We start from the raw sequence: 13,057 nt of genomic DNA on the forward strand, positions 1-13,057 counted from the left end.
TGTAAGGTTGCGGTTAGGCATGGGTTATAATATACTGGTGGTGGAGGAGTCAGGATAGGCTGTGCCTGCCCCTCCTATTGCGCTGAAGGGAATTCCATTAAAAGAATCCTGGGGCTTGCCATGATTTCATCCAATCCCTGTCATGGGACCAGGGCCGCCCAATCCCTGTCATGGGAATCCCTGTCATGGGACCAGGGCCGGCAAGCTTTCGGGGAGCTGCTGGGGTGAGCGGCGTGGGTCCGATGCTTAGTGCAAATGACCCCCAAGTTTGACTTTCCCTTCTACTGGCTATCGATCGGACCTCGGGATGTCAGTTCTGTCCCAGGTGGGGGGACAGATAGTCATAACCAATGTCTAAACAACCACTCACTGATTTTGTATTTTAATAAAGTTGTAGCCAAAATAGTGCCCAAAAACCAAAACTAAAATTACGTGTTATGTGTGAAGTTATTTGAGGGGTGGCCTGGGGACCTACACACAAAAAAAAACATAAGAAGGTCCACGTGTTCCTCATAGCTGTTTTACAGTCCATAAATCCATAAATCTACAGGGCATAAATTGCCCTGAGTTGGGAATTTTTACTGAGACATAATGTAGTATAAAATTGTCCTGTCATATCAAACAGATATAATCTAACCTAACATTTGCAGGGAAGCAGACTGAAATTAATATAAACAGGCTTGTTTATGTATTTACTTAAACTTCTTTCCCTAACCCAGGTCTCAGGGCAAATTGCAATATAAACTTCTTTCATTTTATCCTCACAACAGCCCTGTGAGATCAATAAGTCTGTAAGACAGTAACTTGCAGAAGCCCCCACGTAAGCTTTATGGCTTAGCAGGGATTTTATCCAAAATCTTGTGATAATGCCACCAGACTTTATTTTTAATAAAGTATGCATAAAGGTGACGACTGTAGTCAAAACAAGCAATAGTCCAATATAGCCAACAGTATTATAGATTTGAAAATGGAAGTATTAACATTTAACTCATTTAATTAAAATCTACATGAAAAGAACCTGCAACTCCTGGTAATAAATTTCCCCCCAGCCAATGAAACTCTGGCCTGGTTCACACAACTTTCTTAGTCAAACAATGGCCTATCATATGGGCACAAGAATATGGGCTTCTGAAAATGTCATACATGCTTCACTGTTCCCTGATTTTGCTGCTGTGCCATACTGACTTATGCCACAGTTTCACTTAGCATGTTATCCAAAGCCAGGCTCATGGCTCAGCTCTCTCCAGACCAGCTTAATTTTATGGGTTACAGGTGGTGGTTTGCCCAGGAGAACTAAACTGGGTTCAGACAACATGCTTATTTAAATTATGGCTTAGCTCGCAGCAACACAGCAGCAAAAGACTAGAGAGAAGTGAAGTGTCTGTGATCGCCTCTCTTAGAGTCTGAGTGTTTGACTTAATGTGGCATGTGAACCAGGACACAGTTGATATTGAAGTTTACATTGAAATATTTGTGTGTCGAGGTCCCCAGGGCCACCCCCATAACTCACACATCACACAGAATTTTTTGTTTAAGATTTTTGGCATAATTTTGGCCACAACTTTATTAAAATACAAATTTGTGAGTGGTTGCTTAGGCACCATGGGGGACAGACTGACATTCCGCACGATGCGAAAGTCAGAAAAGGGGAATACACTTGGGGGTAGCGACGGAGCAGGGAACCTGCCCTCACCCCAAATGCAACCCGGAGCTCATTGCTATGGCCCGAGCCCCCTTGACAGAGTGAACAAGCAATAGTTAGCCCCCAATTCCTTTAACGGAATCCCTTGCAGCAGCAGCAGCATTAGAGGGGCAGGCACAGCCAATCCATGCCCCTCAACCAACCAAACCATAAACCAATGCCTAACTGCAACCTTACAAGTTGTGATGATTTGCTATGCAGTAGGCAAAAACCAAATGGCCCCAGCCAATCAGCCAGATGGACAAAATTCCTACTGGGCCCCTGCCCCAAGAGCAGACAACCCCATGACAGGCATAGCAAGGTCAAGCGAACAACCCTAATTCTAGGGAGGGGGCGGACGGGCAATCCGATGCACAGGCGAAAAGAGGAAGCCCTAGCCTCGTGCAAGGAGTTTTAGCATTTCTGGATGTCAGTCAACAAATGGCAATTAACTTCTTCCCAACAACAGGGGAAGCCCCAATCGCATCAGTGGCCAATGATCAATTAGCCCGCCCCCAACTTTGGAGTGTCCTGGCGGCCCCCACTGCAACACATGCTCTCCATGAAGGAGAACACACTTTAGCCGAAGTTAAGCACTTTTTAGTCCTTTTGATTTCAGCAGGAGAAAAAGTAATACACATACTTAACTTTCCGTTTGTGATTGATGGTTCCTAAACATGCTTAAGTTTACCTGGATCACCCTTCGTATTTTTAATACTGAAATGCATTTAGGAAAATTATATGGCAGAAGTTGTAATACTGCTCTAAATGTTGCCCTCAATTATCTTTCAGAAACAAAAATATATGAAACTGAGTCTGCAATCCTAGTATATTTTCCTACATCCCACTGTACACAGTTGGATTTACTTCCAAATAACCATGCACAAGACTGCACTCTAAAACTTGCATTATTTTCTGTTTCTTTCTGCTCCTTTTGATGTGACAGCCATTTTGTATTATGCCACACGCCCACAGCACCTGTACTGCTAGTTCTCCATTTCCACTGCAATCCTGACAGACTGTGCACTTTACTTTCAAAGGATCAGCTGCACCTAGTAATTTTCCATACAGCTGCACCTAGTAATTTTCCATACAACAAAAGGCAATCCCTATTCACCAGGCCCTATAAATCCTTAGCTTTGGAGCCTTCTCATCAGTGTGAGCAACTAGTCTCTTCTGTGTGGGCATTGATGGTCTCGGATTCTACTTCCTCTTTTTTTATCTCTGTTTTGCTAGGTTTTGAGTTTTGACTAGATACCTGCATCTGGTTTCTTTGATTGATGCTTGGAAGTTGAACCCTATCTGTTCTGGCCGACTTGGACTGACAGCCAGCTCTTCCCCTTTCCTGGAGCCCGTCTGTCTGGAGACTGCTGAGACCTGACAGAGTGCCGATACAAGTTCAGCAAGGGAATTCCTTCCATTGAACAGAGTAGATCACCTCCACTGCTGTGCATAAATTTCTATGAAGGTAGCGTAAAAGATCAGTACTCAAAATATAATAAACTATATCTGTTTTATGCACAATACATCAAATGCACATGATCAAAGCCTGTGTTCAATTATGCTCCGGTGTATGTGTGTATATTCTAATCTAACAGTGGATAAACCATTCTGGACTCTTGGATCATCTTTTGTTATGGATTCCATTCAACAGTTTTGGATATATAATATGCTGCTATATTTACAATTCCAGAAGAGAGAGATTGCATAAAACGATGTTTTTGAGGGATTTCAACAACTAATTCATTGCCACAATAAAGGAAGAACATTTTTTTAAATGGGAGAAAACAAGTCATATTTCATGTTAAGAGTTTGATAGAAATGCACCCATATTCTTTTTAAATAGATTTTGTCAAAACAAGACCAGTTAAACCACTAAGGTACACGTTATTAGAATGGATCCAGTTACTAATCATGGCGAGATTATGTCTCAAGGGATAATATTCTGAGTGTTCAATGAACCATACAGAGGTTTTAATGTGGGGTTTTGTTTTGTTTCTGTAAGTAATCCCATTAGTGTCAATGATTCTTCATAGGCACTTAAACATGCACTTAATTTTCAGGCAGATACAGAATATTTAGTGTTGGATCATCTAGTTTAATTTGCATACAGGTTTGAAAAGTCTGAGGTTGCTCTAAAGTATTTTGCAAAATGTGCCACTGTGCTTGTGCTTTGAAATGCTTTTCAGGTGTCTTCGTTCATTAAGACAAAACATGCCTAATGATAAAAACCAGGATATTGGAATTTTAAAACAACACAGATACTGCTCTGTTCATGGAAAGAGCTTTTGTTCACTGAATGAGAGTTCTTTCCTTGCCTTTTGCAAGTGTCAGGAAGGATCCCTAGATCAGTAGCAGAATATCTGCTTTGCAGGCAAAAGGGCCTAGGTTCATTCCCCAGCATGTTCTGGTAAGGTTGGAAACGTCTTTTGTCTGAAACTCAGTGGAACTGCCGCAGTTAGTGTATACAATATGCAGCTTGATGGACAAAATGGGTCTCACCATCAGATAATGCTGCCTATTATGTAACCAATGCATGGAAGCTCCTTTAGATCAGATAGTGAAAACTTAGGACCTATGAAGTTTAGGAAAATGTTATAACATGAATTATTTAGTGCAGAAAAAAAACCAAATGGGAAACATACCACTGACTAATCTATACCGGAATGTCTCCACTTCCATCGTTCAACCTGGACACTGAGGTCCAGCTCCGAGGACCTTCTAGAGGTTCCCTCACTGTGAGAAATGAAGCTACAGGAAACCAGGCAGAGGGTCTCTACTGTGGAACGCCCTCCTATCAGATGTCAAGGAAATAAACAACTATCTGACTTTTAGAAGACATCTGAACGCAGCCCTGTATCGGGAAGTTTTTAATGTTCAATGTTTTATTATGTTTTTATATGAGTTGAAAGCTGCCCAGAATAGCTGGGGCAACCCAGCCAGATGGGTGGGGTAGCAGTAGTAGTAGCAGCAGTAGTAGTAATAGAAGAAGAAGGAGAAGAAGGAGGAGGAGGAGGAGGAGATCTTAGATTTGATAGCAAGGCAACTTTTCAAGCATTGCTCCAAAGGATTATTTAAATTCTTTCTTTTAAGAAGACTTAACAGAAATATGACTTATAAAGTGCCTTTTAAAGTTGTTAAATTGGTTTCCAATTAGGTGAATGTTGAAAACACATAAATGGGTAAAAGCCGACACATAACAGTGAAAATTATGCAGAGAGAGCTGGAGGAGTGAAAAGTGTCTGAGATGTTTAAAACATTACAGAGACATAGTGAAATCTGGTTTTCAAAACGATAGTACATTAAAAAGAAGTTGGTTATATGCTTTAAGGGGCTGTTTTCTGTATCTCCATTCCATTTTGCTCTAAGTATTATTATTTTTTGTGGGATGGGAGATTCTTAGAAAACTTTAACAAAAACCAACCTAAAGCGGACTTTCATTCAGTGCTGATTTCATACCCAGTTATACCTAATTACTGTAAATAATAAAATTCAGCCTGTAAATCCTTACAAAGTTTTCAAGCATAATAACCAAGAATCCCACTGATATTAAAGAACAGTTGAAGTACAGAATTAAGGGCATGGATAAATTGGCTCTTAAGAATGTACTAGTTGGCTAATAGAATAACAAGGATAGATCATATGATGTCACACCAGACCAGCAATGGGACACTCCAGTCCACAAGCCTGATTAGGCCCTCCGAGCCTCTCCTTTTGGCCAGTGGAGCCATTTTTAGATGCCTGTCAACTGACGTCATATGACATCAATTGCTTTTTCTTCACTGTGTACTTTGTGTGACCTTGCATGTGTTTCCTAAGTATTTGTGTCTTAGAATCATGGAATTGTAGAGTTCGAAGGAACTGTGAGGATCATCTAGTCCAACCCCCTGCAATGGAGTACAGTGGTACCTCGGTTTTCGAACCCAATCCGTTCCGGAAGAGCATTTGAATTCTGAAACATTTGGATTAACATGACAGCTAAAAACTTGAATTTATTTAAGGACAATTATGAGAAATGTTGGTCAGAAGTTAAAAAAGATTTAGAAATATGGTCTAAACTGAAGCTTTCCTCGTTGGGTTGAATTGCAGTTATAAAGATGAATGTATTGCCAAAAATGTTATTTTTGTTTCAAACTTTGCAGATTGTGGACAAGATGGATTGTTTCAAGAAGTGGCAGAGAGATATCTCCAGATTTGTCTGGCAGGGCAAAAAGCCCAGAATAAAATTTAAAATATTAACTGATGCAAAGGAAAGAGGGGGGTTTGCCCTGCCAGACTTTAAACTTTATTATGAATCAGCCGCTTTTTGCTGGCTGAAAGACTGGCTGCTTCTTAAGAACACTGATATTTTGGATTTGGAAGGTTTTAACAATGCTTTTGGATGGCATGCATATTTGTGGTACGACAAGGTTAAAGCGCACAAAACTTTCAAACACCATATTGTCAGGAAAGCATTATTTAATGTCTGGATAAGAAACAAAGATTTACTGGAAAATAAGACCCCAAGGTGGTTGTCACCCATGGAAGCAAAGGCTTTGAAAAGACTCAATATGGAGGCCAAATGGCTGAAATATTGGGAGATATTAGAACAAGATGGAGACAAATTGAAACTGCAGAGTTTTGAGAAATTAAAAGATAAAGTGCGAGATTGGCTTCATTATTATCAAATAAGAGAGGCCTATAAATTGGATAAAAAAAATGGACTTCCAGGTGGAAAAATCGAAATTGGAAACAGAACTGTTAGAACCTAAAACTAAGATTCTATCAAGAATGTATAACTTGCTGTTAAAATGGAATACACAGGATGAAACAGTTAAATCAGCTATGGTTAAATGGTCACAGGGCATTGATCATAATATTATGTTTGCTGACTGGGAAAAGTTGTGGACCACCGGTATGAAATTTACGGCATGTAATGCCCTAAGAGAAAATATTATGAAAATGATTTATAGGTGGTGGACGTGCCCAAAGATTAAGGCTTTCTGGGAGATGATATATAATGAACTGAAAAAGGTATTTAAATATACCTTCCTTAAGAAACCAGAGGCCTTTCTCTTGGGCATAGTCGGCCAATTGGTGTTAAAGAAAGATAGAACGTTTTTTATGTATGCAACAACAGCAGCAAGGATACTTATCGCAAAGTACTGGAAGACACAAGATTTGCCCACCTTGGAAGAATGGCAGATGAAAGTAATAGACTATATGGAGATGGCAGAAATGACTGGCAGAATCCGAGACCTGGGAGAAGAATCGGTGGAAGAGAACTGGAAGAAGTTCAAAGATTACCTGCAGAAATACTGCAAAGTTTATGAATGTTAAAATGATGTTGGATATGACAATAATATGGCATTAGTGATACAGTTTGAAAAAGTATGTAAAAATGTAATAGTAAAGAGTAAAAGACTAAAGCCATATTATGTCAAAAGTAAAACAATATGTTAAAGGTGTTTAAAATACAAGGAGGAAGATCGGAGACATAATAGAATGATTCTAATAATTAGAAATGAGTTTTAAAAGAGGGTAAAGATTTGCTGTATCTGATTGGGTAAAGAGGAACACAAAAAAGGGAGGCGTGAGGAAGTCAAGAAAGAAGGTTAACTAAGTATGAATTTAAAAATTGGAGTTTTTATTTTTTATTTTTAGATTGGTGTAATTTTATTTTTCTGTATTTTTTTATTTTTCTGTATTTTTGACTATGTTTGTTTTTCTTCATTTGTGTTGTTGCTATGTGTTCTTTTTTTTGTAAAAGTTTAATAAATATGTTTTTTAAAAAAATGAATTCTGAAACATTTGAAAACTGAGGTGCAAAGGGCGGTCTGCAAATTCAATAGAGAAAATGGGGGGGGGGGACTCAGCAGAAGCCTTTCGACTTCTGAGGCACGTTCAAAAACGTAAGCATTTATTTCCAGGTTTTCGGCATTCAAAAACCGAAACGCTAGACTCTGAGACGTTTGAAAACTGGGGTACCACTGTAATATGCAGCTGTCCTATACAGGGAGTGAACCTGCAACCTTGGCTTCATCAGCACCATGCTCTAACCGACAGAGCTACCCAAGCTGGAGTGTGTGATCCATGCCCGAAACAATTTAGCCCAAAGACCCAAAGCATATTTGAGTATGATGCCCTTAGGAGGTGCTTTTTCTTTAGGCAGCACTGAGGAGCAGTTGAAGTTGTGACCAGATAATGCTAGGGAGGAAATAAAAAATAGACAAATGATGAAATATTCATCAAGGAGTTGTGGCCAACAGAAACTCATAAAAGGATAGAACAACTTGGGCCTAAATAACATTGTGAGGAAGTTTCCATTCCAAATTTTACCCAACCCCTTAGTGGAAAATACTTTGGAATATATATATATATAAATATATAATTATCAGGCTGTACACAATTTACATATTTCCATGGCAGTTAACAGTAATTTTCCTCTCATCAGTATTCAGCAGTGGCCTATCGCGAGAAAGAGAAAAAAAACAAAAACCATAGAAACATGAGAAGGAATGGAGATAAAAGGAAACCGCTGAACAGGAAAAATATGTCACATCTTAATTGAGCTGAGAATAAGGCAAAAAAAAAAAAAATATTATATGGCCTGCAGCTATGGAAACGTATTCCAACAAACTAGTGCATGTGAAGTAAGCAGAGAGTTGCCCTCCCCAACATGTGTTCAGTTTGAGAGATTCTACCAAAGTAAGTCATTAAACAGCAGAGTACACACAGCAGAATACATACTATATGCCAAATTGAGCTGAGCTGAATAATTTGCACTGATTCTCCCTTGGTTTCTTTCTGGCTTGCAAAAGAAAAAGAAAAGGCCTACATTCTGCTCATTGAAAAAATCCATCCCAGTTCACAGCAGGCTTTACTTAAAGAAGCTTAGGCCTGTTTGATACGGCACTTAGGCTGTGAGTAAAACCCTTCTCTATCAGAACCATTGAGGACTGCAAGATGAGACCAGCAGTCTCATTCCATTCCTATGTGGTACTAGAAGGAGAAGGGGATTTCCTGCCCTCACTTTTCAGTGATGGTTGGAGATCCCAAAGCCAGCCCCATGCAAGTGCTGAGTGGACAGTCACCCCTGGAGTCGTAAGCAGCCTGTGTTCTTATCAGGGCAACCCCATCAGCCAACACTTGCCCCCCCTTCAAATGCCTTGTGCCCTCCATGACCAAACCATGCCTTCAAATGGTTTTGCTTAGTTAGCTAGATAATTCACCGCTGCATAAATTTACTATGTGTGCCAGCCCATTCACACGTAGCTTGAGGATCTCAGCAGGGTGCCTGCCCAATCAATCAAGCCCAATGTCTCTGATATGACTCCATACAGGGGTTATCAAGCCACGGACATTTCACTATGCCTTTAATTGTGAGGTCCTAGAAAGGCACTAAGAAGAACTATGTCCACCTGGTATGAAATTTGGATCCTATTGCTGTCTGCTAGTCAAGATAACTATATACTATCTCCAAATAGTATACCATTCCTCTGAATACCACTTTTGAAGAACAGTAAAGGTAAAGGGACCCCTGAGCATTAGGTCCAGTTGTGACCGACTCTGGGGTTGCGGCTCTCATCTCACTTTATTGGCCGAGGGAGCCGGCGTACAGCTTCCGGGTCATGTGGCCACCATGACTAAGCCGCTTCTGGCAAACCAGAGCAACACACAGAAACGCCATTTACCTTCCCGCGGTACCTATTTATCTACTTGCACTTTGACGTGCTTTCGAACTGCTAGGTTGGCAGGAACAGGGACCGAGCAACGGGAGCTCACCTCGTCGCAGGGATTCAAACCACCGACCTTCTGGTCAACAAGTCCTAGGCTCTGTGGTTTAACCCACAGTGCCACCAAGTGGGCTATTATTGGCCCTGCTCATGGTCTTCCCATAGGCATCTGGTAAGCCATTATGGGAAATAGAGTGTTGTTTGGTCTTTGATCCAGAAAAGCTCTTCTCAAAAAGTGGTATGTCCTGGGTTATTTTGGGAAACATTCCAACCAGTCAGATGTACATAGGTCTCCTGTCCAGATTCTGGTTGAGTAATGAGTTCTACTATATCATGGACATATTTGGTCCCCACCCTCTCAGTTTTTCTTCCCCTGCAGAGAGTTCCAGGCTTTAGGAGTCATGCAGAACAAGTTTAGACATGCAAGAGTTCAGTGGGTAGTAGGATTATAGGTTTGATTTTTAATACTAGTTTTGTTTTCTCCAAAGAAATTCTAAGTATTATAGAAAACATGAGCTGAGAACTTGACCATTCCCTTAAAAGTCTCTCATTCTTTAAGGTAGGACTTCCATCCTTCCAGATTTTCCTGGACATTACAGGGATTTCAAAGGCAGAATAAAAAAAAAAGTTCAACAACTTTCGAGGTGTCCAGGTTTTTACTTTTTGAAATATGGCAACCCTATTTAAGGAATATATCCAAGTTCTTGCCAATATATTAAATATCTCCTTAATACTTGGCAAAATGTCCCCTGCTTTTTAATGTATGCCTTAGCAGTGAGCAAAGCAAACAAAACAAGGAAGGTGGCTGCATTAATGATTCATATTTGCAAAACCTCTTTTTGGCACATCAAACCATAGGGGGAAAGGTATAGGTGAATCCCAGAGGATATCCATACACACAGTTTTGAAAGCTTCAAGAAGATACAATGACTTTAGATAAGCTCTTCAGCTTGTGATTTGATAAACATCTTTTCTTTCTCAAAGCAACTGTGTTAGACATATGGATTTTACAAAAGCTCTCACAGCAGCCTACACAATACTTGCTAGCACTCCAACTCATAAAATGTCACCTCTGTCCAGAAAATGCCACTCGTTCACAACACTAATCAGATAGTATTTCTTTCTCACCCACCTCACCAGTTTATTTATTATCTGTAGAGTTATGACTCCTGCAACTGCCAGCAATACTGTTAGCTGACATAAACAGAAAATATACTGGTTTTTTAAAAAAATAAAATAAAATCATGGTACATTTATACAGAAGAACTAAAACATTTTCTGATAGGCATTCACACCAACATTTTTCATTTTCAATTGAATTTCAATTTCAATTTTTTGGAATTTGGAAATCTCATTTTTATATCTTGTGAATTTCCACATTCTTGTTTGACTTATTTGTTTGACTCACTGTTATTGAGGAGTACATGCACACTATGTAACACAGAAAGAGAGACATTTTGCTGCCTGAGGCAGAAAAGCAAATGGTGCCCCCTCGCCACCAATCCCATTAAGTCAATGTAAAATTAGTTTGGCTCCGAGGCAGAAAATCCCACCAAGCGCAAAATGTAGAAGTAGAAAATACCAGGAGAAATTAAAGAACTAACCACTTGCTTTCCTTTCATGGCACCCCAAATTAACTGCCTGACACCTCACTCTGTCTAATCCTAGGCAGTCATAGTCTGGGAGAAGTGAAGGAGACATGTAGGAGAATAAATAATTTGTTTTGTGGGTGGTAGTTGAAAGAGAATTTCACACCAAAGGTTGGTGGTACCACTGAGCAGATCAGTGGTGCACTGAACATAGAATGCCCTTCTAGTGAGGCTCACCTGATGCCCTTTCTATAATCGTTCAGGCACTATGAGATGACTTCTTGTTCTTCCAGTCCTGTTAGTTACAGTGGTGTGTGTTTTTTTACTTGTACTGTTAGGTTTTTGCAGAAAATTATTATCAAATTATTATTCTTGGTTTTAATGTTGATTTTAGACTTTTAGCAGCTGCATCCATACTAGGTTTTTTGTTTTGTTTTGTTTCTGTTTTGTGTGATTGTTTTGTAATTGGTTTAGTAATTGTTTTGTAATTGGTTTAGCTGTTTAAACCTTGGGATTATATTTTGTAATTTGAAGGAGTCTATAAACTGCCTGGCGTGCTCTGGTCCATGGGGTCATGAAGAGTCAGAAACGACTAAACGACTAAACAACAATAATAACATAAACTGCCCAGAGAACTAAGTTACTTGGGTGGTATATAAATGCAATAAATAAAAAAAACTGCTATTCTTTAATCTCTTTACAATTATAATTTGATCACCAAATCATTGCCCTGTTGTTCTTCTCTCCAGAAAGCAATTTGAAAGATATTTCTGCAACACACCATGCTGTTCAAATCGAACTCTATCTGCCATTCTGGTAAATTCCCAGTAGGGACTAACGATAAAATAGTTGTAACCATAAACTTAGCACATACTGACCATGGTTCAGTAAGAGCTAATTTGCAGCTGCTCTTTTCCTATTTAATCATCACATGCATGACAGTGGTTTACTGTATTTCCATATTCTTCACATAAAATATCTGAACTTCAAGTCTCAGGGATAAAAGGTTAATGTATCACCAGTGAGCCTTCCAGTCCCCATATGGCTCAACAAATGGTGCCTTTTTATCCTGAAGTTTCTAATTTGACAAGAGACAGGTAGCTAATTTTGCATACAACTGCTCCAGCAGCTAAACATTTAAATGATAAGAATGAAAACCCTTAATCCATTCAGTATTCTCAAATTTGATGCCACTTGTATAGCTATTCTCTCTTTCTAATAGAGGTGGCAATGGATATCTGAAGTGTTCAAAACAGTGTTCAAGAAAAATGAGGAGCACTAAGTGTTGCATCTTGCATTTTTAAAAAATAAAATAAATGCTCCTTCACCTTGTCTTTGGCATTTGAAATAGGCCAGATATTCTTTCTAAATTAGTGATTCCTTGAAAGCTCATGAGGAACAACCATCTAAAAACATGAGGGTCAGTGCCCAAAGATTTTTGGAAATTACCAACACAATTCCTTTCTCTTGAATTTGTCTCTATCATAGGACAAACACCATCCTTTCAGTAATAATCTTGAGATTTAAAAACATACTGCTTAAGAATCCTTTGGAAGCTTTTGATTATTATTTTTTACCACTAGTAATATGTTATATTATTATATCATATTCTCATAAACCTTCCATTAAAATATTTAAACTGTTTTTACGAATGCAGTCGAAATAAAAATGAAAAAATACAAAAAAATGTCCAGTCCAATAGACCAACTAAGTTTGTTCTGGTATAAGCTTTCGTGTCATGCACGCTTCTTCAGATACCAATTTACTCATGCTGGAATCACAATCTAATCACAATTAGATGAAAAAACAGGTGAACCTCCTTTGTGGGAGATTTCATATCTCCTGGTAAGCTGAGCAAACTTTCTCTCATCTGTGCTTTTGATGAAGTGTGCTATTGTAGGCAAGGCTGTGTCTCTACTTAGTGTGGCTTACAGCATGTCCTATCCTTCCCCCCCCCCCCATGTTTTTTAATGTGGGTTTGAATGGCAAGATCTAGGCTTTATGTACAAAGTATGTGTTCCCCCTGGTGTTATTCACAGCCTGGGGTGGGGTGTTCTTTCTTTCATTTTTCA

This window comes from Podarcis erhardii (genome assembly GCF_964252035.2).
Source record: "Podarcis erhardii genome assembly, chromosome: 4".
NCBI classification, from domain to species: Eukaryota; Metazoa; Chordata; class Lepidosauria; order Squamata; family Lacertidae; genus Podarcis; species Podarcis erhardii.